Source organism: Dendrobates tinctorius, unplaced genomic scaffold (genome assembly GCF_039654945.1).
Source record: "Dendrobates tinctorius isolate UK_male_01 unplaced genomic scaffold, ASM3965494v1 ptg000250l, whole genome shotgun sequence".
Classification (NCBI taxonomy): Eukaryota; Metazoa; Chordata; class Amphibia; order Anura; family Dendrobatidae; genus Dendrobates; species Dendrobates tinctorius.
Window position 1 is genome coordinate 22,537,949 of NW_027361917.1, and position 25,769 is coordinate 22,563,717.

The 25,769-nt window shown below is 49.9% G+C and overlaps 55 non-coding genes and 1 pseudogene across 55 annotated transcripts; all 56 read left to right on the forward strand.

The window, feature by feature from the left end:
* The first annotated feature begins 189 nt into the window (after positions 1-189).
* Positions 190-305, forward strand: LOC141064110 (U5 spliceosomal RNA). The gene has a single exon (XR_012225352.1). It is a non-coding gene; the product is annotated as a U5 spliceosomal RNA (small nuclear RNA).
* A 314-nt stretch (positions 306-619) lies between these two features.
* Positions 620-716, forward strand: LOC141064821 (U5 spliceosomal RNA; annotated as a pseudogene).
* Positions 717-1,035: 319 nt separating this feature from the next.
* LOC141064064 (U5 spliceosomal RNA) lies at positions 1,036-1,151 on the forward strand. Its single transcript, XR_012225310.1, has one exon. It is a non-coding gene; the product is annotated as a U5 spliceosomal RNA (small nuclear RNA).
* A 314-nt stretch (positions 1,152-1,465) lies between these two features.
* Positions 1,466-1,581, forward strand: LOC141064607 (U5 spliceosomal RNA). The gene has a single exon (XR_012225802.1). It is a non-coding gene; the product is annotated as a U5 spliceosomal RNA (small nuclear RNA).
* Positions 1,582-1,895: 314 nt separating this feature from the next.
* On the forward strand, positions 1,896-2,011 carry LOC141063893 (U5 spliceosomal RNA). Its single transcript, XR_012225159.1, has one exon. It is a non-coding gene; the product is annotated as a U5 spliceosomal RNA (small nuclear RNA).
* Positions 2,012-2,325: 314 nt separating this feature from the next.
* On the forward strand, positions 2,326-2,441 carry LOC141065007 (U5 spliceosomal RNA). Its single transcript, XR_012226161.1, has one exon. It is a non-coding gene; the product is annotated as a U5 spliceosomal RNA (small nuclear RNA).
* A 314-nt stretch (positions 2,442-2,755) lies between these two features.
* On the forward strand, positions 2,756-2,871 carry LOC141065049 (U5 spliceosomal RNA). Its single transcript, XR_012226198.1, has one exon. It is a non-coding gene; the product is annotated as a U5 spliceosomal RNA (small nuclear RNA).
* Positions 2,872-3,185: 314 nt separating this feature from the next.
* Positions 3,186-3,301, forward strand: LOC141064561 (U5 spliceosomal RNA). The gene has a single exon (XR_012225761.1). It is a non-coding gene; the product is annotated as a U5 spliceosomal RNA (small nuclear RNA).
* A 314-nt stretch (positions 3,302-3,615) lies between these two features.
* On the forward strand, positions 3,616-3,731 carry LOC141064161 (U5 spliceosomal RNA). Its single transcript, XR_012225398.1, has one exon. It is a non-coding gene; the product is annotated as a U5 spliceosomal RNA (small nuclear RNA).
* Positions 3,732-4,045: 314 nt separating this feature from the next.
* On the forward strand, positions 4,046-4,161 carry LOC141063709 (U5 spliceosomal RNA). The gene has a single exon (XR_012224993.1). It is a non-coding gene; the product is annotated as a U5 spliceosomal RNA (small nuclear RNA).
* Positions 4,162-4,475: 314 nt separating this feature from the next.
* LOC141065073 (U5 spliceosomal RNA) lies at positions 4,476-4,591 on the forward strand. The gene has a single exon (XR_012226220.1). It is a non-coding gene; the product is annotated as a U5 spliceosomal RNA (small nuclear RNA).
* Positions 4,592-4,905: 314 nt separating this feature from the next.
* On the forward strand, positions 4,906-5,021 carry LOC141065214 (U5 spliceosomal RNA). The gene has a single exon (XR_012226350.1). It is a non-coding gene; the product is annotated as a U5 spliceosomal RNA (small nuclear RNA).
* Positions 5,022-5,335: 314 nt separating this feature from the next.
* Positions 5,336-5,451, forward strand: LOC141064908 (U5 spliceosomal RNA). The gene has a single exon (XR_012226072.1). It is a non-coding gene; the product is annotated as a U5 spliceosomal RNA (small nuclear RNA).
* Positions 5,452-5,765: 314 nt separating this feature from the next.
* Positions 5,766-5,881, forward strand: LOC141065035 (U5 spliceosomal RNA). The gene has a single exon (XR_012226186.1). It is a non-coding gene; the product is annotated as a U5 spliceosomal RNA (small nuclear RNA).
* A 314-nt stretch (positions 5,882-6,195) lies between these two features.
* LOC141065048 (U5 spliceosomal RNA) lies at positions 6,196-6,311 on the forward strand. The gene has a single exon (XR_012226197.1). It is a non-coding gene; the product is annotated as a U5 spliceosomal RNA (small nuclear RNA).
* Positions 6,312-6,625: 314 nt separating this feature from the next.
* Positions 6,626-6,741, forward strand: LOC141064520 (U5 spliceosomal RNA). Its single transcript, XR_012225723.1, has one exon. It is a non-coding gene; the product is annotated as a U5 spliceosomal RNA (small nuclear RNA).
* A 314-nt stretch (positions 6,742-7,055) lies between these two features.
* Positions 7,056-7,171, forward strand: LOC141063895 (U5 spliceosomal RNA). Its single transcript, XR_012225160.1, has one exon. It is a non-coding gene; the product is annotated as a U5 spliceosomal RNA (small nuclear RNA).
* Positions 7,172-7,485: 314 nt separating this feature from the next.
* Positions 7,486-7,601, forward strand: LOC141064122 (U5 spliceosomal RNA). Its single transcript, XR_012225363.1, has one exon. It is a non-coding gene; the product is annotated as a U5 spliceosomal RNA (small nuclear RNA).
* A 314-nt stretch (positions 7,602-7,915) lies between these two features.
* LOC141064909 (U5 spliceosomal RNA) lies at positions 7,916-8,031 on the forward strand. Its single transcript, XR_012226073.1, has one exon. It is a non-coding gene; the product is annotated as a U5 spliceosomal RNA (small nuclear RNA).
* A 314-nt stretch (positions 8,032-8,345) lies between these two features.
* On the forward strand, positions 8,346-8,461 carry LOC141065060 (U5 spliceosomal RNA). The gene has a single exon (XR_012226208.1). It is a non-coding gene; the product is annotated as a U5 spliceosomal RNA (small nuclear RNA).
* Positions 8,462-8,775: 314 nt separating this feature from the next.
* Positions 8,776-8,891, forward strand: LOC141063639 (U5 spliceosomal RNA). Its single transcript, XR_012224931.1, has one exon. It is a non-coding gene; the product is annotated as a U5 spliceosomal RNA (small nuclear RNA).
* Positions 8,892-9,205: 314 nt separating this feature from the next.
* Positions 9,206-9,321, forward strand: LOC141064608 (U5 spliceosomal RNA). The gene has a single exon (XR_012225803.1). It is a non-coding gene; the product is annotated as a U5 spliceosomal RNA (small nuclear RNA).
* A 314-nt stretch (positions 9,322-9,635) lies between these two features.
* LOC141063896 (U5 spliceosomal RNA) lies at positions 9,636-9,751 on the forward strand. The gene has a single exon (XR_012225161.1). It is a non-coding gene; the product is annotated as a U5 spliceosomal RNA (small nuclear RNA).
* A 314-nt stretch (positions 9,752-10,065) lies between these two features.
* Positions 10,066-10,181, forward strand: LOC141065008 (U5 spliceosomal RNA). The gene has a single exon (XR_012226162.1). It is a non-coding gene; the product is annotated as a U5 spliceosomal RNA (small nuclear RNA).
* A 314-nt stretch (positions 10,182-10,495) lies between these two features.
* Positions 10,496-10,611, forward strand: LOC141065050 (U5 spliceosomal RNA). Its single transcript, XR_012226199.1, has one exon. It is a non-coding gene; the product is annotated as a U5 spliceosomal RNA (small nuclear RNA).
* Positions 10,612-10,925: 314 nt separating this feature from the next.
* LOC141064771 (U5 spliceosomal RNA) lies at positions 10,926-11,041 on the forward strand. Its single transcript, XR_012225950.1, has one exon. It is a non-coding gene; the product is annotated as a U5 spliceosomal RNA (small nuclear RNA).
* Positions 11,042-11,355: 314 nt separating this feature from the next.
* LOC141064163 (U5 spliceosomal RNA) lies at positions 11,356-11,471 on the forward strand. Its single transcript, XR_012225400.1, has one exon. It is a non-coding gene; the product is annotated as a U5 spliceosomal RNA (small nuclear RNA).
* A 314-nt stretch (positions 11,472-11,785) lies between these two features.
* Positions 11,786-11,901, forward strand: LOC141064435 (U5 spliceosomal RNA). Its single transcript, XR_012225647.1, has one exon. It is a non-coding gene; the product is annotated as a U5 spliceosomal RNA (small nuclear RNA).
* Positions 11,902-12,215: 314 nt separating this feature from the next.
* Positions 12,216-12,331, forward strand: LOC141065074 (U5 spliceosomal RNA). The gene has a single exon (XR_012226221.1). It is a non-coding gene; the product is annotated as a U5 spliceosomal RNA (small nuclear RNA).
* A 314-nt stretch (positions 12,332-12,645) lies between these two features.
* Positions 12,646-12,761, forward strand: LOC141064123 (U5 spliceosomal RNA). The gene has a single exon (XR_012225364.1). It is a non-coding gene; the product is annotated as a U5 spliceosomal RNA (small nuclear RNA).
* Positions 12,762-13,075: 314 nt separating this feature from the next.
* On the forward strand, positions 13,076-13,191 carry LOC141064910 (U5 spliceosomal RNA). The gene has a single exon (XR_012226074.1). It is a non-coding gene; the product is annotated as a U5 spliceosomal RNA (small nuclear RNA).
* A 314-nt stretch (positions 13,192-13,505) lies between these two features.
* Positions 13,506-13,621, forward strand: LOC141063641 (U5 spliceosomal RNA). The gene has a single exon (XR_012224932.1). It is a non-coding gene; the product is annotated as a U5 spliceosomal RNA (small nuclear RNA).
* A 308-nt stretch (positions 13,622-13,929) lies between these two features.
* On the forward strand, positions 13,930-14,045 carry LOC141064010 (U5 spliceosomal RNA). The gene has a single exon (XR_012225264.1). It is a non-coding gene; the product is annotated as a U5 spliceosomal RNA (small nuclear RNA).
* A 623-nt stretch (positions 14,046-14,668) lies between these two features.
* Positions 14,669-14,784, forward strand: LOC141063716 (U5 spliceosomal RNA). Its single transcript, XR_012225000.1, has one exon. It is a non-coding gene; the product is annotated as a U5 spliceosomal RNA (small nuclear RNA).
* Positions 14,785-15,555: 771 nt separating this feature from the next.
* Positions 15,556-15,671, forward strand: LOC141065210 (U5 spliceosomal RNA). Its single transcript, XR_012226348.1, has one exon. It is a non-coding gene; the product is annotated as a U5 spliceosomal RNA (small nuclear RNA).
* Positions 15,672-15,979: 308 nt separating this feature from the next.
* Positions 15,980-16,095, forward strand: LOC141065160 (U5 spliceosomal RNA). Its single transcript, XR_012226302.1, has one exon. It is a non-coding gene; the product is annotated as a U5 spliceosomal RNA (small nuclear RNA).
* A 313-nt stretch (positions 16,096-16,408) lies between these two features.
* On the forward strand, positions 16,409-16,524 carry LOC141064023 (U5 spliceosomal RNA). The gene has a single exon (XR_012225276.1). It is a non-coding gene; the product is annotated as a U5 spliceosomal RNA (small nuclear RNA).
* Positions 16,525-16,837: 313 nt separating this feature from the next.
* Positions 16,838-16,953, forward strand: LOC141065072 (U5 spliceosomal RNA). Its single transcript, XR_012226219.1, has one exon. It is a non-coding gene; the product is annotated as a U5 spliceosomal RNA (small nuclear RNA).
* A 314-nt stretch (positions 16,954-17,267) lies between these two features.
* On the forward strand, positions 17,268-17,383 carry LOC141063786 (U5 spliceosomal RNA). Its single transcript, XR_012225063.1, has one exon. It is a non-coding gene; the product is annotated as a U5 spliceosomal RNA (small nuclear RNA).
* Positions 17,384-17,697: 314 nt separating this feature from the next.
* Positions 17,698-17,813, forward strand: LOC141063937 (U5 spliceosomal RNA). The gene has a single exon (XR_012225198.1). It is a non-coding gene; the product is annotated as a U5 spliceosomal RNA (small nuclear RNA).
* A 308-nt stretch (positions 17,814-18,121) lies between these two features.
* LOC141064011 (U5 spliceosomal RNA) lies at positions 18,122-18,237 on the forward strand. The gene has a single exon (XR_012225265.1). It is a non-coding gene; the product is annotated as a U5 spliceosomal RNA (small nuclear RNA).
* Positions 18,238-19,008: 771 nt separating this feature from the next.
* LOC141064814 (U5 spliceosomal RNA) lies at positions 19,009-19,124 on the forward strand. Its single transcript, XR_012225989.1, has one exon. It is a non-coding gene; the product is annotated as a U5 spliceosomal RNA (small nuclear RNA).
* Positions 19,125-19,432: 308 nt separating this feature from the next.
* Positions 19,433-19,548, forward strand: LOC141063778 (U5 spliceosomal RNA). The gene has a single exon (XR_012225056.1). It is a non-coding gene; the product is annotated as a U5 spliceosomal RNA (small nuclear RNA).
* Positions 19,549-19,861: 313 nt separating this feature from the next.
* Positions 19,862-19,977, forward strand: LOC141064225 (U5 spliceosomal RNA). The gene has a single exon (XR_012225457.1). It is a non-coding gene; the product is annotated as a U5 spliceosomal RNA (small nuclear RNA).
* Positions 19,978-20,290: 313 nt separating this feature from the next.
* On the forward strand, positions 20,291-20,406 carry LOC141063900 (U5 spliceosomal RNA). Its single transcript, XR_012225165.1, has one exon. It is a non-coding gene; the product is annotated as a U5 spliceosomal RNA (small nuclear RNA).
* Positions 20,407-20,719: 313 nt separating this feature from the next.
* On the forward strand, positions 20,720-20,835 carry LOC141064456 (U5 spliceosomal RNA). Its single transcript, XR_012225666.1, has one exon. It is a non-coding gene; the product is annotated as a U5 spliceosomal RNA (small nuclear RNA).
* A 308-nt stretch (positions 20,836-21,143) lies between these two features.
* LOC141065085 (U5 spliceosomal RNA) lies at positions 21,144-21,259 on the forward strand. Its single transcript, XR_012226231.1, has one exon. It is a non-coding gene; the product is annotated as a U5 spliceosomal RNA (small nuclear RNA).
* A 314-nt stretch (positions 21,260-21,573) lies between these two features.
* LOC141064294 (U5 spliceosomal RNA) lies at positions 21,574-21,689 on the forward strand. The gene has a single exon (XR_012225519.1). It is a non-coding gene; the product is annotated as a U5 spliceosomal RNA (small nuclear RNA).
* Positions 21,690-22,003: 314 nt separating this feature from the next.
* LOC141064102 (U5 spliceosomal RNA) lies at positions 22,004-22,119 on the forward strand. Its single transcript, XR_012225345.1, has one exon. It is a non-coding gene; the product is annotated as a U5 spliceosomal RNA (small nuclear RNA).
* Positions 22,120-22,433: 314 nt separating this feature from the next.
* LOC141064952 (U5 spliceosomal RNA) lies at positions 22,434-22,549 on the forward strand. Its single transcript, XR_012226111.1, has one exon. It is a non-coding gene; the product is annotated as a U5 spliceosomal RNA (small nuclear RNA).
* Positions 22,550-22,863: 314 nt separating this feature from the next.
* LOC141063975 (U5 spliceosomal RNA) lies at positions 22,864-22,979 on the forward strand. Its single transcript, XR_012225232.1, has one exon. It is a non-coding gene; the product is annotated as a U5 spliceosomal RNA (small nuclear RNA).
* A 772-nt stretch (positions 22,980-23,751) lies between these two features.
* Positions 23,752-23,867, forward strand: LOC141064840 (U5 spliceosomal RNA). Its single transcript, XR_012226010.1, has one exon. It is a non-coding gene; the product is annotated as a U5 spliceosomal RNA (small nuclear RNA).
* A 314-nt stretch (positions 23,868-24,181) lies between these two features.
* On the forward strand, positions 24,182-24,297 carry LOC141064557 (U5 spliceosomal RNA). Its single transcript, XR_012225758.1, has one exon. It is a non-coding gene; the product is annotated as a U5 spliceosomal RNA (small nuclear RNA).
* Positions 24,298-24,611: 314 nt separating this feature from the next.
* Positions 24,612-24,727, forward strand: LOC141064584 (U5 spliceosomal RNA). Its single transcript, XR_012225782.1, has one exon. It is a non-coding gene; the product is annotated as a U5 spliceosomal RNA (small nuclear RNA).
* A 314-nt stretch (positions 24,728-25,041) lies between these two features.
* LOC141064643 (U5 spliceosomal RNA) lies at positions 25,042-25,157 on the forward strand. Its single transcript, XR_012225835.1, has one exon. It is a non-coding gene; the product is annotated as a U5 spliceosomal RNA (small nuclear RNA).
* A 314-nt stretch (positions 25,158-25,471) lies between these two features.
* On the forward strand, positions 25,472-25,587 carry LOC141064929 (U5 spliceosomal RNA). The gene has a single exon (XR_012226091.1). It is a non-coding gene; the product is annotated as a U5 spliceosomal RNA (small nuclear RNA).
* Positions 25,588-25,769: the final 182 nt, after the last annotated feature.

The window sequence follows — 25,769 nt, forward strand, 5'->3', positions numbered from 1 at the left end:
AGGCAGCAGGACAGGTGACGCTCTGGCAGCAGGATGGAGCTGTACATGGAGCAGCCTGCGGAAAATGGGCTGTGTGTTGCCGTTTTTGTTTTTCCATAGCCAAACCACGCACCCACTTCTAGGTGGTCTCCCTGGGCCAAATGAGGGCTGCGGCCATAGTGGTAGGTCAGGAGGAAGCCCTTGCCCAGTATACTCTGGCTTCTCTTCAGAACGTAAAAATCATTCGCCTTTTACTAAAGATTTCCGTGGAGAGAAGCAAAACTGAGTTTTGTGGCAATTTTTGCACGCTCCAGCTTGCTGGGGCTTCCTTAAATGGATTCAACAACAGAATTAAGGAATGAGTGGGTGTGGTTTTGGTGGGAGACTGTACTCTGGGGCTGCTAGGTAATGTCTCTCATTTGAATATTGCAGCAGTGGATTGCTTTCTTCCCGGCAGCGGGACATGTGACTCTCTGGCAGCAGGATGGAGCTGAACACGGAGCAGCCTGCGAAAAATGGGCTGTGTGTTGCCGTTTTTGTTTTTCCATAGCCAAACCACGCACCCACTTCTAGGTGGTCTCCCTGGGCCAAATGAGGGCTGCGGCCATGGTGGTAGGTCAGGAGGAAGCCCTTGCCCAGTATACTCTGGCTTCTCTTCAGAACGTAAAAATCTTTCCGTGGAGAGACGCAAAACTGAGTTTTGTGGCAATTTTTGCATGCTCCAGCTTGCTGGGGCTTCCTTAAATGGGTTTCCTCAACAGAATGAAGGAATGAATGAGTGGGTGGGGTTTTGGTGGGAGACTGTACTCTGGGGCTGCTGGGAAATGTCTCTCATTTGAATATTGTAGCAGTGGATGGCCTTCTTCCAGGCAGCGGGACATGTGACTCTCTGGCAGCACGATGGAGCTGAACACGGAGCAGCCTGCGGAAAATGGGCTGTGTGTTGCCGTTTTTGTTTTTCCATAGCCAAACCACGCACCCACTTCTAGGTGGTCTCCCTGGGCCAAATGAGGGCTGCGGCCGTGGTGGTAGGTCAGGAGGAAGCCCTTGCCCAGTATACTCTGGCTTCTCTTCAGAACGTAAAAATCTTTCTCCTTTTACTAAAGATTTCCGTGGAGAGAAGCAAAACTGAGGTTTGTGGCAATTTTTGCACGCTCCAGCTTGCTGGGGCTTCCTTAAATGGGTTCAACAACAGAATGAAGGAATGAGTGGGTGGGGTTTTGGTGGGTGACTGTACTCTGGGGCTGCTGGGAAATGTCTCTCATTTGAATATTGTAGCAGTGGATGGCCTTCTTCCAGGTAGCGGGACATGTGACTCTCTGGCAGCACGATGGAACTGAACATGGAGCAGCCTGCGGAAAATGGGCTGTGTGTTGCCGTTTTTGTTTTTCCATAGCCAAACCACGCACCCACTTCTAGGTGGTCTCCCTGGGCCAAATGAGGGCTGTGCCCATGATGGTAGGTCAGGAGGAAGCCCTTGCCCAGTATACTCTGGCTTTTCTTCAGAACGTAAAAATCTTTCGCCTTTTAATAAAGCTTTCCGTGGAGAGAAGCAAAACTGAGTTTTGTGGCAATTTTTGCACGCTCTAGCTTGCTGGGGCTTCCTTAAATGGGTTCAACAACAGAATGAAGGAATGAGTGGGTGGGGTTTTGGTGGGAGACTGTACTCTGGGGCTGCTGGGAAATGTCTCTCATTTGAATATTGTAGCAGTGGATGGCCTTCTTCCAGGCAACGGGACATGTGACTCTCTGGCAGCACGATGGAGCTGAACACGGAACAGCCTGCGGAAAATGGGCTGTGTGTTGCCGTTTTTGTGTTTCCATAGCCAAACCACGCACCCACTTCTAGGTGGACTCCCTGGGCCAAATGAGGGCTGTGCCCATGGTGGTAGGTCAGGAGGAAGCCCTTGCCCAGTGAACTCTGGCATTTCTTCAGAACGTAAAAATCTTTTGCCTTTTACTAAAGATTTCCGTGGAGAGAAGCAAAACTGAGTTTTGTGGCAATTTTTGCACGCTCCAGCTTGCTGGGGCTTCCTTAAATGGGTTCAACAACAGAATGAAGGAATGATTGGGTGGGGTTTTGGTGGGAGACTGTACTCAGGGGCTGCTGGGAAATGTCTTTCATTTGAATATTGTAGCAGTGGATGGCGTTCTTCCAGGCAGCGGGACAGGTGACGATCTGGCAGCACGATGGAGCTGAACACGGAGCAGCCTGCGGAAAATGGGCTGTGTGTTGCCGTTTTTGTTTTTCCATAGCCAAACCACGCACCCACTTCTAGGTGGTCTCCCTGGGCCAAATGAGGGCTGTGCCCATGGTGGTAGGTCAGGAGGAAGCCCTTGCCCAGTATACTCTGGCTTCTCTTCAGGACGTAAAAATCTTTTGCCTTTTACTAAAGATTTCCGTGGAGAGAAGCAAAGCTGAGTTTTGTGGCAATTTTTGCACGCTCCAGCTTGCTGGGGCTTCCTTAAATGGGTTTAACAACAGAATGAAGGAATGAGTGGGTGGGGTTTTGGTGGGAGACTGTACTCTGGGGCAGCTGGGAAATGTCTCTCATTTGAATATTGTAGCAGTGGATGGCCTTCTTCCAGGCAGCGGGACATGTGACTCTCTGGCAGCACGATGGAGCTGAACACGGAGCAGCCTGCGGAAAATGGGCTGTGTGTTGCCATTTTTGTTTTTCCATGGCCAAACCACGCACCCACTTCTAGGTGGTCTCCCTGGGCCAAATGAGGGCTGTGCCCATGGTGGTAGGTCAGGAGGAAGCCCTTGCCCAGTATACTCTGGTTTCTCTTCAGAACGTAAAAATCTTTCGCCTTTTACTAAAGATTTCCGTGGAGAGAAGCAAAACTGAGTTTTGTGGCAGTTTTTGCACGCTCCAGCTTGCTGGGGCTTCCTTAAATGGGTTCAACAACAGAATGAAGGAATGAGTGGGTGGGGTTTTGGTGGGAGACTGTACTCTGGGGCTGATGGGAGATGCCTCTCATTTGAATATTGTAGCAGTGGATGGCCTTCTTCCAGGCAGTGGGACATGTGACTTTCTGGCAGCAGGATGGAGCTGAAGACGGAGCAGCCTGCGGAAAATGGGCTGTGTGTTGCCGTTTTTGTTTTTCCATAGCCAAACCACGCACCGACTTCTAGGTGGTCTCCCTGGGCCAAATGAGGGCTGTGCCCATGGTGGTAGGTCAGGAGGAAGCCCTTGCCCAGTATACTCTGGCTTCTATTCAGAACATAAAAATCTTTCACCTTTTACTAAAGATTTCCGTGGAGAGAAGCAAAACTGAGTTTTGTGGCAATTTTTGCACGATCCAGCTTGCTGGGGCTTCGTTAAATGGGTTCAACAACAGAATGAAGGAATGAGTGGGTGGGGTTTTGGTGGGAGATTGTACTCTGGGGCTGATGGGAGATGCCTCTCATTTGAATATTGTAGCAGTGGATGGCCTTCTTCCAGGCAGCGGGACATGTGACTTTCTGGCAGCAGGATGGAGCTGAACACGGAGCAGCCTGCGGAAAATGGGCTGTGTGTTGCCGTTTTTGTTTTTCCATAGCCAAACCACGCACCCACTTCTAGGTGGTCTCCCTGGGCCAAATGAGGGCTGTGCCCATGGTGGTAGGTCAGGAGGAAGCCCTTGCCCAGTATACTCTGGCTTCTCTTCAGAACGTAAAAATATTTCGCATTTTACTAAAGATTTCCGTGGAGAGAAGCAAAACTGAGTTTTGTGGCAATTTTTGCACGCTCCAGCTTGCTGGGGCTACCTTAAATGGGTTCAACAACAGAATGAAGGAATGAGTGGGTGGGGTTTTGGTGGGAGACTGTACTCTGGGGCTGATGGGAGATGCCTCTCATTTGAATATTGTAGCAGTGGATGGCCTTCTTCCAGGCAGCGGGACATGTGACTCTCTGGCAGCACGATGGAGCTGAACACGGAGCAGCCTGCGGAAAATGTGCTGTGTGTTGCCGTTTTTGTTTTTCCATAGCCAAACCACGCACCCATTTCTAGGTGGTCTCCCTGGGCCAAATGAGGGCTGCGGCCATGGTGGTAGGTCAGGAGGAAGCCCTTGCGCAGTATTCTCTGGCTTCTTTTCAGAACGTAAAAATCTTTCGCCTTTTACTAAAGATTTCCGTGGAGAGAAGCAAAACTGAGTTTTGTGGCAATTTTTGCACGCTCCAGCTTGCTGGGGTTACCTTAAATGGGTTCAACAACAGAATGAAGGAATGAGTGGGTGGGGTTTTGGTGGGAGACTGTACTCTGGGGCTGATGGGAGATGACTCTCATTTGAATATTGTAGCAGTGGATGGCCTTCTTCCAGGCAGCGGGACATGTGAGTTTCTGGCAGCAGGATGGAGCTGAACACGGAGCACCCTGCGGAAAATGGGCTGTGTGTTGCCGTTTTTGTTTTTCCATAGCCAAACCACGCACCCACTTCTAGGTGGTCTCCCTGGGCCAAATGAGGGCTGTGCCCATGGTGGTAGGTCAGGAGGAAGCCCTTGCCCAGTATACTCTGGCTTCTCTTCAGAACGTAAAAATCTTTCGCCTTTTACTAAAGATTTCCATGGAGAGAAGCAAAACTGAGTTTTGTGGCAATTTTTGCACGCTCCAGCTTGCTGGGGCTTCCTTAATTGGTTTCAACAACAGAATGAAGGAATGAGTGGGTGGGGTTTTGGTGGGAGACTGTACTCTGGGGCTGCTGGGAAATGTCTCTCATTTGAATATTGTAGCAGTGGATGGCCTTCTTCCAGGCAGCGGGACATGTGACTCTCTGGCAGCACGATGGAGCAGAACACGGAGCAGCCTGCGGAAAATGGGCTGTGTGTTGCCGTTTTTGTTTTTCCATAGCCAAACCACGCACCCACTTCTAGGTGGTCTCCCTGGGCCAAATGAGGGCTGTGCCCATGGTGGTAGGTCAGGAGGAAGCATTTGCCCAGTATACTCTGGCTTCTCTTCAGAACTTAAAAATCTTTCGCCTTTTACTAAAGATTTCCGTGGAGAGAAGCAAAACTGAGTTTTGTGGCAATTTTTGCACGCTCCAGCTTGCTGGTGCTTCCTTAAATGGGTTCAACAATAGAATGAAGGAATGAGTGGGTGGGGTTTTGGTGGGAGACTGTACTCTGGGGCTGATGGGAAATGCCTCTCATTTGAATATTGTAGCAGTGGATGGCATTCTTCCAGGCAGCGGGACATGTGACTCTCTGGCAGCAGGATGGAGCTGAACACGGAGCAGCCTGCGGAAAATGGGCTGTGTGTTGCCGTTTTTGTTTTTCCATAGCCAAACCACGCACCCAATTCTAGGTGGTCTCCCTGGGCCAAATGAGGGCTGCGTCCATGGTGGTAGGTAAGGAGGAAGCCCTTGCCCAGTATACTCTGGCTTTTCTTCAGAACGTAAAAATCTTTTGCCTTTTACTAAAGATTTCCGTGGAGAGAAGCAAAACTGAGTTTTGTGGCAATTTTTGCACGCTCCAGCTTGCTGGGGCTTCCTTAAATGGGTTCAACAACAGAATGAAGGAATGAGTGGGTGGGGTTTTGGTGGGAGACTGTACTCTGGGTCTGCTGGGAAATGTCTCTCATTTGAATATTGTAGCAGTGGATGGCTTTCTTCCAGGCAGCGGGACATGTGACTCTCTGGCAGCACGATGGAGCTGAACACGGAGCAGCCTGCGGAAAATGGGCTGTGTGTTGCCGTTTTTGTTTTTCCATAGCCAAACCACGCACCCACTTCTAGGTGGTCTCCCTGGGCCAAATGAGGGCTGTGCCCATGGTGGTAGGTCAGGAGGAAGCCCTTGCCCAGTATACTCTGGCTTCTCTTCAGAACGTAAAAATCTTTCGCCTTTTACTAAAGATTTCCGTGGAGAGAAGCAAAACTGAGTTTTGTGGCAATTTTTGCACGCTCCAGCTTGCTGGGGCTTCCTTAAATGGGTTCAACAACAGAATGAAGGAATGAGTGGGTGGGGTTTTGGTGGGAGACTGTACTCTGGGGCTGCTGGGAAATGTCTCTCATTTGAATATTGTAGCAGTGGATGGCCTTCTTCCAGGCAGCGGGACATGTGACTCTCTGGCAGCACGATGGAGCTGAACACGGAGCAGCCTGCGGAAAATGGGCTGTGTGTTGCCGTTTTTGTTTTTCCATAGCCAAACCACGCACCCACTTCTAGGTGGTCTCCCTGGGCCAAATGAGGGCTGTGCCCATGGTGGTAGGTCAGGAGGAAGCCTTTGCCCAGTATACTCTGGCTTCTCTTCAGAACGTAAAAATCTTTCGCCTTTTACTAAAGATTTCCGTGGAGAGAAGCAAAACTGAGTTTTGTGGCAATTTTTGCACGCTCCAGCTTGCTGGGGCTTCTTTAAATGGGTTCAACAACAGAAGGAAGGAATGAGTGGGTGGGGTTTTGGTGGGAGACTGTACTCTGGGGCTGCTGGGAAATGTCTCTCATTTGAATATTGTAGCAGTGGATGGCCTTCTTCCAGGCAGCGGGACATGTGACTCTCTGGCAGCACGATGGAGCTGAACACGGAGCAGCCTGCGGAAAATGGGCTGTGTGTTGCCGTTTTTGTTTTTCCATAGCCAAACCACGCACCCACTTCTAGGTGGTCTCCCTGGGCCAAATGAGGGCTGTGCCCATGATGGTAGGTCAGGAGGAAGCCCTTGCCCAGTATACTCTGGCTTTTCTTCAGAACGTAAAAATCTTTCGCCTTTTAATAAAGCTTTCCGTGGAGAGAAGCAAAACTGAGTTTTGTGGCAATTTTTGCACGCTCCAGCTTGCTGGGGCTTCCTTAAATGGGTTCAACAACAGAATGAAGGAATGAGTGGGTGGGGTTTTGGTGGGAGACTGTACTCTGGGGCTGCTGGGAAATGTCTCTCATTTGAATATTGTAGCAGTGGATGGCCTTCTTCCAGGCAACGGGACATGTGACTCTCTGGCAGCACGATGGAGCTGAACACGGAGCAGCCTGCGGAAAATGGGCTGTGTGTTGCCGTTTTTGTGTTTCCATAGCCAAACCACGCACCCACTTCTAGGTGGACTCCCTGGGCCAAATGAGGGCTGTGCCCATGGTGGTAGGTCAGGAGGAAGCCCTTGCCCAGTGAACTCTGGCATTTCTTCAGAACGTAAAAATCTTTTGCCTTTTACTAAAGATTTCCGTGGAGAGAAGCAAAACTGAGTTTTGTGGCAATTTTTGCACGCTCCAGCTTGCTGGGGCTTCCTTAAATGGGTTCAACAACAGAATGAAGGAATGATTGGGTGGGGTTTTGGTGGGAGACTGTACTCAGGGGCTGCTGGGAAATGTCTTTCATTTGAATATTGTAGCAGTGGATGGCGTTCTTCCAGGCAGCGGGACAGGTGACGATCTGGCAGCACGATGGAGCTGAACACGGAGCAGCCTGCGGAAAATGGGCTGTGTGTTGCCGTTTTTGTTTTTCCATAGCCAAACCACACACCCACTTCTAGGTGGTCTCCCTGGGCCAAATGAGGGCTGTGCCCATGGTGGTAGGTCAGGAGGAAGCATTTGCCCAGTATACTCTGGCTTCTCTTTAGAACTTAAAAATCTTTCGCCTTTTACTAAAGATTTCCGTGGAGAGAAGCAAAACTGAGTTTTGTGGCAATTTTTGCACGCTCCAGCTTGCTAGTGCTTCCTTAAATGGGTTCAACAATAGAATGAAGGAATGAGTGGGTGGGGTTTTGGTGGGAGACTGTATTCTGGGGCTGATGGGAAGTGCCTCTCATTTGAATATTGTAGCAGTGGATGGCATTCTTCCAGGCAGCGGGACATGTGACTCTCTGGCAGCAGGATGGAGCTGAACACGGAGCAGCCTGCGGAAAATGGGCTGTGTGTTGCCGTTTTTGTTTTTCCATAGCCAAACCACGCACCCAATTCTAGGTGGTCTCCCTGGGCCAAATGAGGGCTGCATCCATGGTGGTAGGTATGGAGAAAGCCCTTGCCCAGTATACTCTGGCTTTTCTTCAGAACGTAAAAATCTTTTGCCTTTTACTAAAGATTTCCGTGGAGAGAAGCAAAACTGAGTTTTGTGGCAATTTTTGCACGCTCCAGCTTGCTGGGGCTTCCTTAAATGGGTTCAACAACAGAAGGAAGAAATGAGTGGGTGGGGTTTTGGTGGGAGACTGTACACTGGGTCTGCTGGGAAATGTCTCTCATTTTAATATTGTAGCAGTGGATGGCTTTCTTCCAGGCAGCGGGACATGTGACTCTCTGGCAGCACGATGGAGCTGAACACGGAGCAGCCTGCGGAAAATGGGCTGTGTGATGCCGTTTTTGTTTTTCCATAGCCAAACCACGCACCCACTTCTAGGTGGTCTCCCTGGGCCAAATGAGGGCTGTGCCCATGGTGGTAGGTCAGGAGGAAGCCCTTGCCCAGTATACTCTGGCTTCTCTTCAGAACGTAAAAATCTTTCGCCTTTTACTAAAGATTTCCGTGGAGAGAAGCAAAACTGAGTTTTGTGGCAATTTTTGCACGCTCCAGCTTGCTGGGGCTTCCTTAAATGGTTTCAACAACAGAATGAAGGAATGAGTGGGTGGGGTTTTGGTGGGAGACTGTACTCTGGGGCTGCTGGGAAATGTCTCTCATTTGAATATTGTAGCAGTGGATGGCCTTCTTCCAGGCAGCGGGACATGTGACTCTCTGGCAGCACGATGGAGCAGAACACGGAGCAGCCTGCGGAAAATGGGCTGTGTGTTGCCGTTTTTGTTTTTCCATAGCCAAACCACGCACCCACTTCTAGGTGGTCTCCCTGGGCCAAATGAGGGCTGTGCCCATGGTGGTAGGTCAGGAGGAAGCATTTGCCCAGTATACTCTGGCTTCTCTTCAGAACTTAAAAATCTTTCGCCTTTTACTAAAGATTTCCGTGGAGAGAAGCAAAACTGGGTTTTGTGGCAATTTTTGCACGCTCCAGCTTGCTGGGGCTTCTTTAAATGGGTTCAACAACAGAAGGAAGGAATGAGTGGGTGGGGTTTTGGTGGGAGACTGTACTCTGGGGCTGCTGGGAAATGTCTCTCATTTGAATATTGTAGCAGTGGATGGCCTTCTTCCAGGTAGCGGGACATGTGACTCTCTGGCAGCACGATGGAACTGAACATGGAGCAGCCTGCGGAAAATGGGCTGTGTGTTGCCGTTTTTGTTTTTCCATAGCCAAACCACGCACCCACTTCTAGGTGGTCTCCCTGGGCCAAATGAGGGCTGTGCCCATGATGGTAGGTCAGGAGGAAGCCCTTGCCCAGTATACTCTGGCTTTTCTTCAGAACGTAAAAATCTTTCGCCTTTTAATAAAGCTTTCCGTGGAGAGAAGCAAAACTGAGTTTTGTGGCAATTTTTGCACGCTCTAGCTTGCTGGGGCTTCCTTAAATGGGTTCAACAACAGAATGAAGGAATGAGTGGGTGGGGTTTTGGTGGGAGACTGTACTCTGGGGCTGCTGGGAAATGTCTCTCATTTGAATATTGTAGCAGTGGATGGCCTTCTTCCAGGCAACGGGACATGTGACTCTCTGGCAGCACGATGGAGCTGAACACGGAACAGCCTGCGGAAAATGGGCTGTGTGTTGCCGTTTTTGTGTTTCCATAGCCAAACCACGCACCCACTTCTAGGTGGACTCCCTGGGCCAAATGAGGGCTGTGCCCATGGTGGTAGGTCAGGAGGAAGCCCTTGCCCAGTGAACTCTGGCATTTCTTCAGAACGTAAAAATCTTTTGCCTTTTACTAAAGATTTCCGTGGAGAGAAGCAAAACTGAGTTTTGTGGCAATTTTTGCACGCTCCAGCTTGCTGGGGCTTCCTTAAATGGGTTCAACAACAGAATGAAGGAATGATTGGGTGGGGTTTTGGTGGGAGACTGTACTCAGGGGCTGCTGGGAAATGTCTTTCATTTGAATATTGTAGCAGTGGATGGCGTTCTTCCAGGCAGCGGGACAGGTGACGATCTGGCAGCACGATGGAGCTGAACACGGAGCAGCCTGCGGAAAATGGGCTGTGTGTTGCCGTTTTTGTTTTTCCATAGCCAAACCACGCACCCACTTCTAGGTGGTCTCCCTGGGCCAAATGAGGGCTGTGCCCATGGTGGTAGGTCAGGAGGAAGCCCTTGCCCAGTATACTCTGGCTTCTCTTCAGGACGTAAAAATCTTTTGCCTTTTACTAAAGATTTCCGTGGAGAGAAGCAAAGCTGAGTTTTGTGGCAATTTTTGCACGCTCCAGCTTGCTGGGGCTTCCTTAAATGGGTTTAACAACAGAATGAAGGAATGAGTGGGTGGGGTTTTGGTGGGAGACTGTACTCTGGGGCAGCTGGGAAATGTCTCTCATTTGAATATTGTAGCAGTGGATGGCCTTCTTCCAGGCAGCGGGACATGTGACTCTCTGGCAGCACGATGGAGCTGAACACGGAGCAGCCTGCGGAAAATGGGCTGTGTGTTGCCATTTTTGTTTTTCCATGGCCAAACCACGCACCCACTTCTAGGTGGTCTCCCTGGGCCAAATGAGGGCTGTGCCCATGGTGGTAGGTCAGGAGGAAGCCCTTGCCCAGTATACTCTGGTTTCTCTTCAGAACGTAAAAATCTTTCGCCTTTTACTAAAGATTTCCGTGGAGAGAAGCAAAACTGAGTTTTGTGGCAGTTTTTGCACGCTCCAGCTTGCTGGGGCTTCCTTAAATGGGTTCAACAACAGAATGAAGGAATGAGTGGGTGGGGTTTTGGTGGGAGACTGTACTCTGGGGCTGATGGGAGATGCCTCTCATTTGAATATTGTAGCAGTGGATGGCCTTCTTCCAGGCAGTGGGACATGTGACTTTCTGGCAGCAGGATGGAGCTGAAGACGGAGCAGCCTGCGGAAAATGGGCTGTGTGTTGCCGTTTTTGTTTTTCCATAGCCAAACCACGCACCGACTTCTAGGTGGTCTCCCTGGGCCAAATGAGGGCTGTGCCCATGGTGGTAGGTCAGGAGGAAGCCCTTGCCCAGTATACTCTGGATTCTATTCAGAACATAAAAATCTTTCACCTTTTACTAAAGATTTCCATGGAGAGAAGCAAAACTGAGTTTTGTGGCAATTTTTGCACGATCCAGCTTGCTGGTGCTTCGTTAAATGGGTTCAACAACAGAATGAAGGAATGAGTGGGTGGGGTTTTGGTGGGAGATTGTACTCTGGGGCTGATGGGAGATGCCTCTCATTTGAATATTGTAGCAGTGGATGGCCTTCTTCCAGGCAGCGGGACATGTGACTTTCTGGCAGCAGGATGGAGCTGAACACGGAGCAGCCTGCGGAAAATGGGCTGTGTGTTGCCGTTTTTGTTTTTCCATAGCCAAACCACGCACCCACTTCTAGGTGGTCTCCCTGGGCCAAATGAGGGCTGTGCCCATGGTGGTAGGTCAGGAGGAAGCCCTTGCCCAGTATACTCTGGCTTCTCTTCAGAACGTAAAAATATTTCGCATTTTACTAAAGATTTCCGTGGAGAGAAGCAAAACTGAGTTTTGTGGCAATTTTTGCACGCTCCAGCTTGCTGGGGCTACCTTAAATGGGTTCAACAACAGAATGAAGGAATGAGTGGGTGGGGTTTTGGTGGGAGACTGTACTCTGGGGCTGATGGGAGATGCCTCTCATTTGAATATTGTAGCAGTGGATGGCCTTCTTCCAGGCAGCAGGACATGTGACTCTCTGGCAGCACGATGGAGCTGAACACGGAGCAGCCTGCGGAAAATGTGCTGTGTGTTGCCGTTTTTGTTTTTCCATAGCCAAATCACGCACCCATTTCTAGGTGGTCTCCCTGGGCCAAATGAGGGCTGCGGCCATGGTGGTAGGTCAGGAGGAAGCCCTTGCGCAGTATTCTCTGGCTTCTTTTCAGAACGTAAAAATCTATCGCCTTTTACTAAAGATTTCCGTGAAGAGAAGCAAAACTGAGTTTTGTGGCAATTTTTGCACGCTCCAGCTTGCTGGGGTTACCTTAAATGGGTTCAACAACAGAATGAAGGAATGAGTGGGTGGGGTTTTGGTGGGAGACTGTACTCTGGGGCTGATGGGAGATGACTCTCATTTGAATATTGTAGCAGTGGATGGCCTTCTTCCAGGCAGCGGGACATGTGAGTTTCTGGCAGCAGGATGGAGCTGAACACGGAGCACCCTGCGGAAAATGGGCTGTGTGTTGCCGTTTTTGTTTTTCCATAGCCAAACCACGCACCCACTTCTAGGTGGTCTCCCTGGGCCAAATGAGGGCTGTGCCCATGGTGGTAGGTCAGGAGGAAGCCCTTGCCCAGTATACTCTGGCTTCTCTTCAGAACGTAAAAATCTTTCGCCTTTTACTAAAGATTTCCATGGAGAGAAGCAAAACTGAGTTTTGTGGCAATTTTTGCACGCTCCAGCTTGCTGGGGCTTCCTTAATTGGTTGCAACAACAGAATGAAGGAATGAGTGGGTGGGGTTTTGGTGGGAGACTGTACTCTGGGGCTGCTGGGAAATGTCTCTCATTTGAATATTGTAGCAGTGGATGGCCTTCTTCCAGGCAGCGGGATATGTGACTCTCTGGCAGCACGATGGAGCAGAACACGGAGCAGCCTGCGGAAAATGGGCTGTGTGTTGCCGTTTTTGTTTTTCCATAGCCAAACCACACACCCACTTCTAGGTGGTCTCCCTGGGCCAAATGAGGGCTGTGCCCATGGTGGTAGGTCAGGAGGAAGCATTTGCCCAGTATACTCTGGCTTCTCTTTAGAACTTAAAAATCTTTCGCCTTTTACTAAAGATTTCCGTGGAGAGAAGCAAAACTGAGTTTTGTGGCAATTTTTGCACGCTCCAGCTTGCTAGTGCTTCCTTAAATGGGTTCAACAATAGAATGAAGGAATGAGTGGGTGGGGTTTTGGTGGGAGACTGTATTCTGGGGCTGATGGGAAGTGCCTCTCATTTGAATATTGTAGCAGTGGATGGCATTCTTCCAGGCAGCGGGACATGTGACTCTCTGGCAGCAGGATGGAGCTGAACACGGAGCAGCCTGCGGAAAATGGGCTGTGTGTTGCCGTTTTTGTTTTTCCATAGCCAAACCACGCACCCAATTCTAGGTGGTCTCCCTGGGCCAAATGAGGGCTGCATCCATGGTGGTAGGTATGGAGAAAGCCCTTGCCCAGTATACTCTGGCTTTTCTTCAGAACGTAAAAATCTTTTGCCTTTTACTAAAGATTTCCGTGGAGAGAAGCAAAACTGAGTTTTGTGGCAATTTTTGCACGCTCCAGCTTGCTGGGGCTTCCTTAAATGGTTTCAACAACAGAATGAAGGAATGAGTGGGTGGGGTTTTGGTGGGAGACTGTACTCTAGGGCTGCTGGGAAATGTCTCTCATTTGAATATTGTAGCAGTGGATGGCCTTCTTCCAGGCAGCGGGACATGTGACTCTCTGGCAGCACGATGGAGCAGAACACGGAGCAGCCTGCGGAAAATGGGCTGTGTGTTGCCGTTTTTGTTTTTCCATAGCCAAACCACGCACCCACTTCTAGGTGGTCTCCCTGGGCCAAATGAGGGCTGTGCCCATGGTGGTAGGTCAGGAGGAAGCATTTGCCCAGTATACTCTGGCTTCTCTTCAGAACTTAAAAATCTTTCGCCTTTTACTAAAGATTTCCGTGGAGAGAAGCAAAACTGGGTTTTGTGGCAATTTTTGCACGCTCCAGCTTGCTGGGGCTTCTTTAAATGGGTTCAACAACAGAAGGAAGGAATGAGTGGGTGGGGTTTTGGTGGGAGACTGTACTCTGGGGCTGCTGGGAAATGTCTCTCATTTGAATATTGTAGCAGTGGATGGCTTTCTTCCAGGCAGCGGGACATGTGACTCTCTGGCAGCACGATGGAGCTGAACACGGAGCAGCCTGCGGAAAATGGGCTGTGTGTTGCCATTTTTGTTTTTCCATAGCCAAACCACGCACCCACTTCTTGGTGGTCTCCCTGGGTCAAATGAGGGCTGTGCCCATGGTGGTAGGTCAGGAGGAAGCCCAGAATACTCTGGCTTCTTTTCAGAATGTAAAAATCTTTCACCTTTTACTAAAGATTTCCGTGGAGAGAAGCAAAACTGAGTTTTGTGGCAATTTTTGCACGCTCCAGCTTGCTGGGGCTACCTTAAATGGGTTCAACAACAGAATGAAGGAATGAATGGGTGGGGTTTTGGTGGGAGACTGTACTCTGGGGCTGATGGGAGATGCCTCTCATTTGAATATTGTAGCAGTGGATGGCGTTCTTCCAGGCAGCGGGACAGGTGACTCTCTGGCAGCAAGATGGAGCTGAACACGGAGCAGCCTGCGGAAAATGGGCTGTGTGTTGCCGTTTTTGTTTTTCCATAGCCAAACCACGCACCCACTTCTAGTTGGTCTCCCTGGGCCAAATGAGGGCTGTGCCCATGGTGGTACGCTCCAGCTTGCTGGGGCTTCCTTAAATGGGTTCAACAACAGAAAGAAGGAATGAGTGGGTGGGTTTTGGTGGGAGACTGTACTATGGGGCTGCTGGGAAATGTCTCTCATTTGAATATTGTAGCAGTGGATGGCCTTCTACCAGGCAGCGGGACATGTGACTCTCTGGCAGCAGGATGGAGCTGAACACAGAGCACCCTACGGAAAATGGGCTGTGTGTTGCCGATTTTGTTTCTCCATAGCCAAACCACGCACCCACTTCTAGTTGGTCTCCCTGGGCCAAATTGAGGGCTGTGCCCATGGTGGTAGGTCTGGAGGAAGCCCTTGCCCAGTATACTCTGGCTTTTCTTCAGAACGTAAAAATCTTTAGCCTTTTACTAAAGATTTCCGTGGAGAGAAGCAAAACTGAGTTTTGTGGCAATTTTTGCACGCTCTAGCTTGCTGGGGCTTCCTTAAATGGGTTCAACAACAGAATGAAGGAATGAGTGGGTGGGGTTTTGGTGGGAGACTGTACTCTGGGGCTGCTGGGAAATGTCTTTCATTTGAATATTGTAGCAGTGGATGGCGTTCTTCCAGGCAGCGGGACAGGTGACTCTCTGGCAGCAAGATGGAGCTGAACACGGAGCAGCCTGCGGAAAATGGGCTGTGTGTTGCCGTTTTTGTTTTTCCATAGCCAAACCACGCACCCACTTCTAGTTGGTCTCCCTGGGCCAAATGAGGGCTGTGCCCATGGTGGTACGCTCCAGCTTGCTGGGGCTTCCTTAAATGGGTTCAAAAACAGAATGAAGGAATGAGTGGGTGGGTTTTGGTGGGAGACTGTACTATGCGGCTGCTGGGAAATGTCTCTCATTTGAATATTGTAGCAGTGGATGGCCTTCTACCAGGCAGCGGGACATGTGACCCTCTGGCAGCAGGATGGAGCTGAACACAGAGCACCCTACGGAAAATGGGCTGTGTGTTGCCGATTTTGTTTCTCCATAGCCAAACCACGCACCCACTTCTAGGTGGTCTCCCTGGGCCAAATTGAGGGCTGTGCCCATGGTGGTAGGTCAGGAGGAAGCAAGATGGAGCTGAACACGGAGCAGCCTGCGGAAAATGGGGTGTGTGTTGCCGTTTTTGTTTTTCCATAGCCAAACCACGCACCCACTTCTAGGTGGTCTCCCTGGGCCAAATGAGGGCTGTGCCCATGGTGGTAGGTCAGGAGGAAGCCTTTGCCCAGTATACTCTGGCTTCTCTTCAGAACGTAAAAATCTTTCGCCTTTTACTAAAGATTTCCGTGGAGAGAAACAAAACTGAGTTTTGTGGCAATTTTTGCACGCTCCAGCTTGCTGGGGTTTCCTTAACTGGGTTCAACAACAGAATGAAGGAATGAGTGGGTGGGGTTTTGGTGGGAGACTGTACTCTGGGGCTGCTGGGAAATGTCTCTCATTTGAATATTGTAGCAGTGGATGGCGTTCTTCCAGGCAGCGGGACAGGTGACTCTCTGGCAGCAAGATGGAGATGAACACCGAGCAGCCTGCGGAAAATGGGCTGTGTGTTCCTGTTTTTGTTTTTCCATAGCCAAACCACGCACCCACTTCTAGGTGGTCTCCCTGGGCCAAATGAGGGCTGTGGTGGTATGTCAGGAGGAAGCCCTTGCCCAGTATACTCTGGCTTCTTTTCAGAACGTAAAAATCTTTTGCCTTTTACTAAAGATTTCCGTGGAGAGAAACAAAACTGAGTTTTGTGGCAATTTTTGCATGCTCCAGCTTGCTGGGGCTTCCTTAAATGGGTTCAACAACAGAATGAAGGAATGAGTGGGTGGGTTTTGGTGGGAGACTGTACTATGGGGCTGCTGGGAAAAGTCTCTCATTTGAATATTGTAGCAGTGGATGGCCTTCTTCCAGGCCGCGGGACATGTGACTCTCTGGCAGCAGGATGGAGCTGAACACAGAGCAGCCTGCGGAAAATGGGCTGTGTGTTGCCGTTTTTGTTTTTCCATAGCCAAACCGTGCACCCACTTTTAGGTGGTCTCCCTGGGCCAAATGAGGGCTGTGCCCATGGTGGTAGGTCAGGAGGAAGCCCTTGCCCAGTATACTCTGGCTTCTTTTCAGAACGTAAAAATCTTTCACCTTTTACTAAAGATTTCCGTGAATAGAAGCAAAACTGAGTTTTGTGGCAATTTTTGCATGCTCCAGCTTGCTGGGGATATCTTAAATGGGTTCAACAACAGAATGAAGGAATGAGTGGGTGGGGTTTTGGTGGGAGACTGTACTCTGGGGCTGATGGGAGATGCCTCTCATTTGAATATTGTAGCAGGGGATGGCCTTCTTCCAGGCAGGTGACAGGTGACTCTCTGGCAGCAAGATGGAGCTGAACACGGAGCAGCCTGCGGAAAATGGGCTGTGTGTTCCCGTTTTTGTTTTTCCATAGCGAAACCACGCACCCACTTCTAGGTGGTCTCCCTGGGCCAAATGAGGGCTGTGCCCATGGTGGTAGGTCAGGAGGAAGCCCTTGCCCAGTATACTCTGGCTTCTCTTCAGAACGTAAAAATCTTTCGCCTTTTACTAAAGATTTCCGTGGAGAGAAGCAAAACTGAGTTTTGTGGCAATTTTTGCACGCTCCAGCTTGCTGGGGCTTCCTTAAATGGTTTCAACAACAGAATGAAGGAATGAGTGGGTGGGGTTTTGGTGGGAGACTGTACTCTGGGGCTGCTGGGAAATGTCTCTCATTTGAATATTGTAGCAGTGGATGGCCTTCTTCCAGGCAGCGGGACATGTGACTCTCTCGCAGCACGATGGAGCAGAACACGGAGCAGCCTGCGGAAAATGGGCTGTGTGTTGCCGTTTTTGTTTTTCCATAGCCAAACCACGCACCCACTTCTAGGTGGTCTCCCTGGGCCAAATGAGGGCTGTGCCCATGGTGGTAGGTCAGGAGGAAGCATTTGCCCAGTATACTCTGGCTTCTCTTCAGAACTTAAAAATCTTTCGCCTTTTACTAAAGATTTCCGTGGAGAGAAGCAAAACTGAGTTTTGTGGCAATTTTTGCACGCTCCAGCTTGCTAGGGCTTCCTTAAATGGGTTCAACAATAGAATGAAGGAATGATTGGGTGGGGTTTTGGTGGGAGACTGTATTCTGGGGCTGATGGGAAATGCCTCTCTTTTGAATATTGTAGCAGTGGATGGCATTCTTCCAGGCAGCGGGACATGTGACTCTCTGGCAGCAGGATGGAGCTGAACACAGAGCAGCCTGCGGAAAATGGGCTGTGTGTTGCCGTTTTTGTTTTTCCATAGCCAAACCACGCACCCACTTCTAGGTGGTCTCCCTGGGCCAAATGAGGGCTGCATCCATGGTGGTAGGTATGGAGAAAGCCCTTGCCCAGTATACTCTGGCTTTTCTTCAGAACATAAAAATCTTTTGCCTTTTACTAAAGATTTCCGTGGAGAGAAGCAAAACTGGGTTTTGTGGCAATTTTTGCACGCTCCAGCTTGCTGGGGCTTCTTTAAATGGGTTCAACAACAGAAGGAAGGAATGAGTGGGTGGGGTTTTGGTGGGAGACTGTACTCTGGGGCTGCTGGGAAATGTCTCTCATTTGAATATTGTAGCAGTGGATGGCTTTCTTCCAGGCAGCGGGACATGTGACTCTCTGGCAGCACGATGGAGCTGAACACGGAGCAGCCTGCGGAAAATGGGCTGTGTGTTGCCATTTTTGTTTTTCCATAGCCAAACCACGCACCCACTTCTTGGTGGTCTCCCTGGGTCAAATGAGGGCTGTGCCCATGGTGGTAGGTCAGGAGGAAGCCCAGAATACTCTGGCTTCTTTTCAGAATGTAAAAATCTTTCACCTTTTACTAAAGATTTCCGTGGAGAGAAGCAAAACTGAGTTTTGTGGCAATTTTTGCACGCTCCAGCTTGCTGGGGCTACCTTAAATGGGTTCAACAACAGAATGAAGGAATGAATGGGTGGGGTTTTGGTGGGAGACTGTACTCTGGGGCTGATGGGAGATGCCTCTCATTTGAATATTGTAGCAGTGGATGGCGTTCTTCCAGGCAGCGGGACAGGTGACTCTCTGGCAGCAAGATGGAGCTGAACACGGAGCAGCCTGCGGAAAATGGGCTGTGTGTTGCCGTTTTTGTTTTTCCATAGCCAAACCACGCACCCACTTCTAGTTGGTCTCCCTGGGCCAAATGAGGGCTGTGCCCATGGTGGTACGCTCCAGCTTGCTGGGGCTTCCTTAAATGGGTTCAACAACAGAAAGAAGGAATGAGTGGGTGGGTTTTGGTGGGAGACTGTACTATGGGGCTGCTGGGAAATGTCTCTCATTTGAATATTGTAGCAGTGGATGGCCTTCTACCAGGCAGCGGGACATGTGACTCTCTGGCAGCAGGATGGAGCTGAACACAGAGCACCCTACGGAAAATGGGCTGTGTGTTGCCGATTTTGTTTCTCCATAGCCAAACCACGCACCCACTTCTAGTTGGTCTCCCTGGGCCAAATTGAGGGCTGTGACCATGGTGGTAGGTCAGGAGGAAGCAAGATGGAGCTGAACACGGAGCAGCCTGCGGAAAATGGGGTGTGTGTTGCCGTTTTTGTTTTTCCATAGCCAAACCACGCACCCACTTCTAGGTGGTCTCCCTGGGCCAAATGAGGGCTGTGCCCATGGTGGTAGGTCAGGAGGAAGCCTTTGCCCAGTATACTCTGGCTTCTCTTCAGAACGTAAAAATCTTTCGCCTTTTACTAAAGATTTCCGTGGAGAGAAGCAAAACTGAGTTTTGTGGCAATTTTTGCACGCTCCAGCTTGCTGGGGTTTCCTTAACTGGGTTCAACAACAGAATGAAGGAATGAGTGGGTGGGGTTTTGGTGGGAGACTGTACTCTGGGGCTGCTGGGAAATGTCTCTCATTTGAATATTGTAGCAGTGGATGGCGTTCTTCCAGGCAGCGGGACAGGTGACTCTCTGGCAGCAAGATGGAGATGAACACGGAGCAGCCTGCGGAAAATGGGCTGTGTGTTCCTGTTTTTGTTTTTCCATAGCCAAACCACGCACCCACTTCTAGGTGGTCTCCCTGGGCCAAATGAGGGCTGTGGTGGTATGTCAGGAGGAAGCCCTTGCCCAGTATACTCTGGCTTCTTTTCAGAACGTAAAAATCTTTTGCCTTTTACTAAAGATTTCCGTGGAGAGAAACAAAACTGAGTTTTGTGGCAATTTTTGCATGCTCCTGCTTGCTGGGGCTTCCTTAAATGGGTTCAACAACAGAATGAAGGAATGAGTGGGTGGGTTTTGGTGGGAGACTGTACTATGGGGCTGCTGGGAAATGTCTCTCATTTGAATATTGTAGCAGTGGATGGCCTTCTTCCAGGCAGCGGGACATGTGACTCTCTGGCAGCAGGATGGAGCTGAACACAGAGCAGCCTGCGGAAAATGGGCTGTGTGTTGCCGTTTTTGTTTTTCCATAGCCAAACCGTGCACCCACTTCTAGGTGGTCTCCCTGGGCCAAATGAGGGCTGTGCCCATGGTGGTAGGTCAGGAGGAAGCCCTTGCCCAGTATACTCTGGCTTCTTTTCAAAATGTAAAAATCTTTCACCTTTTACTAAAGATTTCCGTGAATAGAAGCAAAACTGAGTTTTGTGGCAATTTTTGCACGCTCCAGCTTGCTGGGGATATCTTAAATGGGTTCAACAACAGAATGAAGGAATGAGTGGGTGGGGTTTTGGTGGGAGACTGTACTCTGGGGCTGATGGGAGATGCCTCTCATTTGAATATTGTAGCAGGGGATGGCCTTCTTCCAGGCAGGTGACAGGTGACTCTCTGGCAGCAAGATGGAGCTGAACACGGAGCAGCCTGCGGAAAATGGGCTGTGTGTTCCCGTTTTTGTTTTTCCATAGCGAAACCACGCACCCACTTCTAGGTGGTCTCCCTGGGCCAAATGAGGGCTGTGCCCATGGTGGTAGGTCAGGAGGAAGCCCTTGCCCAGTATACTCTGGCTTCTCTTCAGAACGTAAAAATCTTTCGCCTTTTACTAAAGATTTCCGTGGAGAAAAACAAAACTGAGTTTTGTAGCAATTTTTGCACGCTCCAGCTTGCTGGGGCTTCCTTAAATGGGTTCAACAACAGAATGAAGGAATGAGTGGGTGGGTTTTGGTGGGAGACTGTACTCTGGGGCTGCTGGGAAATGTCTCTCATTTGAATATTGTAGCAGTGGATGGCCTTCTTCCAGGCAGCGGGACATGTGACTCTCTGGCAGCAGGATGGAGCTGAACACAGAGCAGCCTGCGGAAAATGGGCTGTGTGTTGCCGTTTTTGTTTTTCCATAGCCAAACCACGCACCCACTTCTAGGTGGTCTCCCTGGGCCAAATGAGGGCTGTGCCCATGGTGGTAGGTCAGGAGGAAGCCCTTGCCCAGTATACTCTGGCTTCTCTTCAGAACGTAAAAATCTTTCGCCTTTTACTAAAGGTTTCCGTGGAGAGAAGCAAAACTGAGTTTTCTGACAATTTTTGCACGCTCCAGCTTGCTGGGGCTTCCTTAAATGGGTTCAACAACAGAATGAAGGAATGAGTGGGTGGGGTTTTGGTGGGAGACTGTACTCTGGGGCTGCTGGGTAATGTCTCTCATTTGAATATTGTAGCAGTGGATGGACTTCTTCCAGGCAGCGGGACATGTGACTCTCTGGCAGCACGATGGAGCAGAACACGGAGCACCCTGCGGAAAATGGGCTGTGTGTTGCCGTTTTTGTTTTTCCATAGCCAAACCACGCACCCACTTCTAGGTGGTCTCCCTGGGCCAAATGAGGGCTGTGCCCATGGTGGTAGGTCAGGAGGAAGCCCAGTATACTCTGGCTTCTCTTCAGAACGTAAAAATCTTTCGCCTTTTACTAAAGATTTCCGTGGAGAGAAGCAAAACTGAGTTTTGTGGCAATTTTTGCACGCTCCAGCTTGCTGGGGCTTCCTTAAATGGTTGCAACAACAGAATGAAGGAATGAGTGGGTGGGGTTTTGGTGGGAGACTGTACTCTGGGGCTGCTGGGAAATGTCTCTCATTTGAATATTGTAGCAGTGGATGGCCTTCTTCCAGGCAGCGGGACATGTGACTCTCTGGCAGCACGATGGAGCAGAACACGGAGCAGCCTGCGGAAAATGGGCTGTGTGTTGCCGTTTTTGTTTTTCCATAGCCAAACCACGCACCCACTTCTAGGTGGTCTCCCTGGGCCAAATGAGGGCTGTGCCCATGGTGGTAGGTATGGAGAAAGCCCTTGCCCAGTATACTCTGGCTTTTCTTCACAACGTAAAAATCTTTTGCCTTTTACTAAAGATTTCCGTGGAGAGAAGCAAAACTTAGTTTTGTGGCAATTTTTGCACGCTCCAGCTTGCTGCGGCTTCCTTAAATGGGTTCAACAATAGAATGAAGGAATGAGTGGGTGGGGTTTTGGTGGGAGACTGTATTCTGGGGCTGATGGGAAATGCCTCTCATTTGAATATTGTAGCAGTGGATGGCATTCTTCCAGGCAGCGGGACATGTGACTCTCTGGCAGCAGAATGGAGCTGAACACGGAGCAGCCTGCGGAAAATGGGCTGTGTGTTGCCGTTTTTGTTTTTCCATAGCCAAACCACGCACCCACTTCTAGGTGGTCTCCCTGGGCCAAATGAGGGCTGCATCCATGGTGGTAGGTATGGAGAAAGCCCTTGCCCAGTATACTCTGGCTTTTCTTCACAACGTAAAAATCTTTTGCCTTTTACTAAAGATTTCCGTGGAGAGAAGCAAAACTGAGTTTTGTGGCAATTTTTGCACACTCCAGCTTGCTGCGGCTTCCTTAAATGGGTTCAACAACAGAAGGAAGGAATGAGTGGTTGGGGTTTTGGTGGGAGACTGTACTCTGGGGCTGCTGGTAAATGTCTCTCATTTGAATATTGTAGCAGTGGATGGCTTTCTTCCAGGCAGCGGGACATGTGACTCTCTGGCAGCACGATGGAGCTGAACACGGAGCAGCCTCCGGAAAATGGGCTGTGTGTTGCCATTTTTGTTTTTCCATAGCCAAACCACGCACCCACTTCTAGGTGGTCTCCCAGGGCCAAATGAGGGCTGTGCCCATGGTGGTAGGTCAGGAGGAAGCCCTTGCCCAGTATACTCTGGCTTCTCTTCAGAACATAAAAATCTTTCGCCTTTTACTAAAGATTTCCGTGGAGAGAAGCAAAACTGAGTTTTGTGGCAATTTTTGCACGCTCCAGCTTGCTGGGGCTTCCTTAAATGGTTTCAACAACAGAATGAAGGAATGAGTGGGTGGGGTTTTGGTGGGAGACTGTACTCTGGGGCTGCTGGGAAATGTCTCTCATTTGAATATTGTAGCAGTGGATGGCCTTCTTCCAGGCAGCGGGACATGTGACTCTCTGGCAGCACGATGGAGCAGAACACGGAGCAGCCTGCGGAAAATGGGCTGTGTGTTGCCGTTTTTGTTTTTCCATAGCCAAACCACGCACCCACTTCTAGGTGGTCTCCCTGGGCCAAATGAGGGCTGCATCCATGGTGGTAGGTATGGAGAAAGCCCTTGCCCAGTATACTCTGGCTTTTTTTCAGAACGTAAAAATCTTTTGCCTTTTACTAAATATTTCCGTGGAGAGAAGCAAAACTGAGTTTTGTGGCAATTTTTGCACGCTCCAGCTTGCTGGGGCTTCCTTAAATGGGTTCAACAACAGAAGGAAGGAATGAGTGGGTGGGGTTTTGGTGGGAGACTGTACTCTGGGGCTGCTGGGAAATGTCTCTCATTTGAATATTGTAGCAGTGGATGGCTTTCTTCCAGGCAGCGGGACATGTGACTCTCTGGCAGCACGATGGAGCTGAACACAGAGCAGCCTGCGGAAAATGGGCTGTGTGTTGCCATTTTTGTTTTTCCATAGCCAAACCACGCACCCACTTCTAGGTGGTCTCCCTGGGCCAAATGAGGGCTGTGCCCATGGTGGTACGCTCCAGCTTGCTGGGGCTTCCTTAAATGGGTTCAACAACAGAATGAAGGAATGAGTGGGTGGGTTTTGGTGGGAGACTGTACTATGGGGCTGCTGGGAAATGTCTCTCATTTGAATATTGTAGCAGTGGATGGCCTTCTTCCAGGCAGTGGGACATGTGACTCTCTGGCAGCAGGATGGAGCTGAACACAGAGCACCCTGCGGAAAATGGGCTGTGTGTTGCCGTTTTTGTTTTTCCATAGCCAAACCACGCACCCACTTCTAGGTGGTCTCCCTGGGCCAAATTGAGGGCTTTGCCCATGGTGGTAGGTCAGGAGGAAGCAAGATGGAGCTGAACACGGAGCAGCCTGCGGAAAATGGGGTGTGTGTTGCCGTTTTTGTTTTTCCATAGCCAAACCACGCACCCACTTCTAGGTGGTCTCCCTGGGCCAAATTGAGGGCTGTGCCCATGGTGGTAGGTCAGGAGGAAGCCCTTGCCCAGTATACTCTGGCTTCTTTTCAGAACGTAAAAATCTTTCGCCTTTTACTAAAGATTTCCGTGGAGAGAAGCAAAACTGAGTTTTGTGGCAATTTTTGCACGCTCCAGCTTGCTGGGGCTACCTTAAATGGGTTCAACAACAGAATGAAGGAATGAGTGGGTGGGGTTTTGGTGGGAGACTGTACTCTGGGGCTGATGGGAGATGTCTCTCATTTGAATATTGTAGCAGTGGATGGCCTTCTTCCAGGCAGCGGGACATGTGACTTTCTGGCAGCAAGATGGAGCTGAACACGGAGCAGCCTGCGGAAAATGGGCTGTGTGTTGCCGTTTTTGTTTTTCCATAGCCAAACCACGCACCCACTTCTAGGTGGTCTCCCTGGGCCAAATGAGGGCTGTGCCCATGGTGGTAGGTCATGGGGAAGCCCTTGCCCAGTATACTCTGGCTTCTCTTCAGAACGTAAAAATCTTTCGCCTTTTACTAAAGATTTCCGTGGAGACAATCAAAACTGAGTTTTGTGGCAATTTTTGCACGCTCAAGCTTGCTGGGGTTTTCTTAAATGGGTTCATCAACAAAATGAAGGAATGAGTGGGTGGGGTTTTGGTGGGAGACTGTACTCTGGGGCTGCTGGGAAATGTCTCTCATTTGAATATTGTAGCAGTGGATGGCGTTCTTCCAGGCAGCGGGACATGTGAGTTTCTGGCAGCAGGATGGAGATGAACACGGTGCAGCCTGTGGAAAATGGGCTGTGTGTTGCCGTTTTTGTTTTTCCATAGCCAAACCATGCACCCACTTCTAGGTGGTCTCCCTGGGCCAAATGAGGGCTGTCCCCATGGTGGTAGGTCAGGAGGAAGCATTTGCCCAGTATACTCTGGCTTCTTTTCAGAACGTAAAAAGTTTTCGTCTTTTACTAAAGATTTCCGTGGAGAGAAGCGAAACTGAGTTTTGTGGCAATTTTTGCAGGCTCCAGCTTGCTGGGGCTTCCTTAAATGGGTTCAACAACAGAATGAAGGAATGAGTGGGTGGGGTTTTGGTGGGAGACTGTATTCTGGGGCTGATGGGAAATGCCTCTCATTTGAATATTGTAGCAGTGGATGGCATTCTTCCAGGCAGCGGGACATGTGACTCTCTGTCAGCAGGATGGAGCTGAACATGGAGCAGCCTGCGGAAAATGGGCTGTGTGTTGCCGTTTTTGTTTTTCCGTAGCCAAACCACGCACCCACTTCTAGGTGGTCTCCCTGGGCCAAATGAGGGCTGCGTCCATGGTGGTAGGTCTGGAGGAAGCCCTTGCCCAGTATACTCTGGCTTTTCTTCAGAACTTAAAAATCTTTTGCCTTTTATTAAAGATTTCCGTGGAGAGACACAAAACTGAGTTTTGTGGCAATTTTTGCACGCTCCAGCTTGCTGGGGCTTCCTTAAATGGGTTCAACAACAGAATGAAGGAATGAGTGGGTGGGGTTTTGGTGGTAGACTGTACTCTGGGGCTGCTGGGAAATGTCTCTCATTTGAATATTGTAGCAGTGGATGGCCTTCTTCCAGGCAGCGGGACATGTGACTCTCTGGCAGCACGATGGAGCTGAACACGGAGCAGCCTGTGGAAAATGGGCTGTGTGTTGCCATTTTTGTTTTTCCATAGCCAAACCATGCAACCACTTCTAGGTGGTCTCCCTGGGCCAAATGAGGGCTGTGCACATGGTGGTAGGTCAGGAGGAAGCCTTTGACCAGTATACTCTGGCTTCTTTTCAGAACGTAAAAATCTTTCGCCTTTTACTAAAGATTTCCGTGGAGAGAAGCAAAACTGAGTTTTGTAGCAATTTTTGCACGCTCCAGCTTGCTGGGGTTTTCTTAAATGGGTTCAACAACAGAATGAAGGAATGAGTGGGTGGGGTTTTGGTGGGAGACTGTACTCTGGGGCTGCTGGGAAATGTCTCTCATTTGAATATTGTAACAGTGGACGGCCTTGTTCCAGGCAGCGGGACATGTGACTCTCTGGCAGCAGGATGGAGCTGAACACGGAGCAGCCT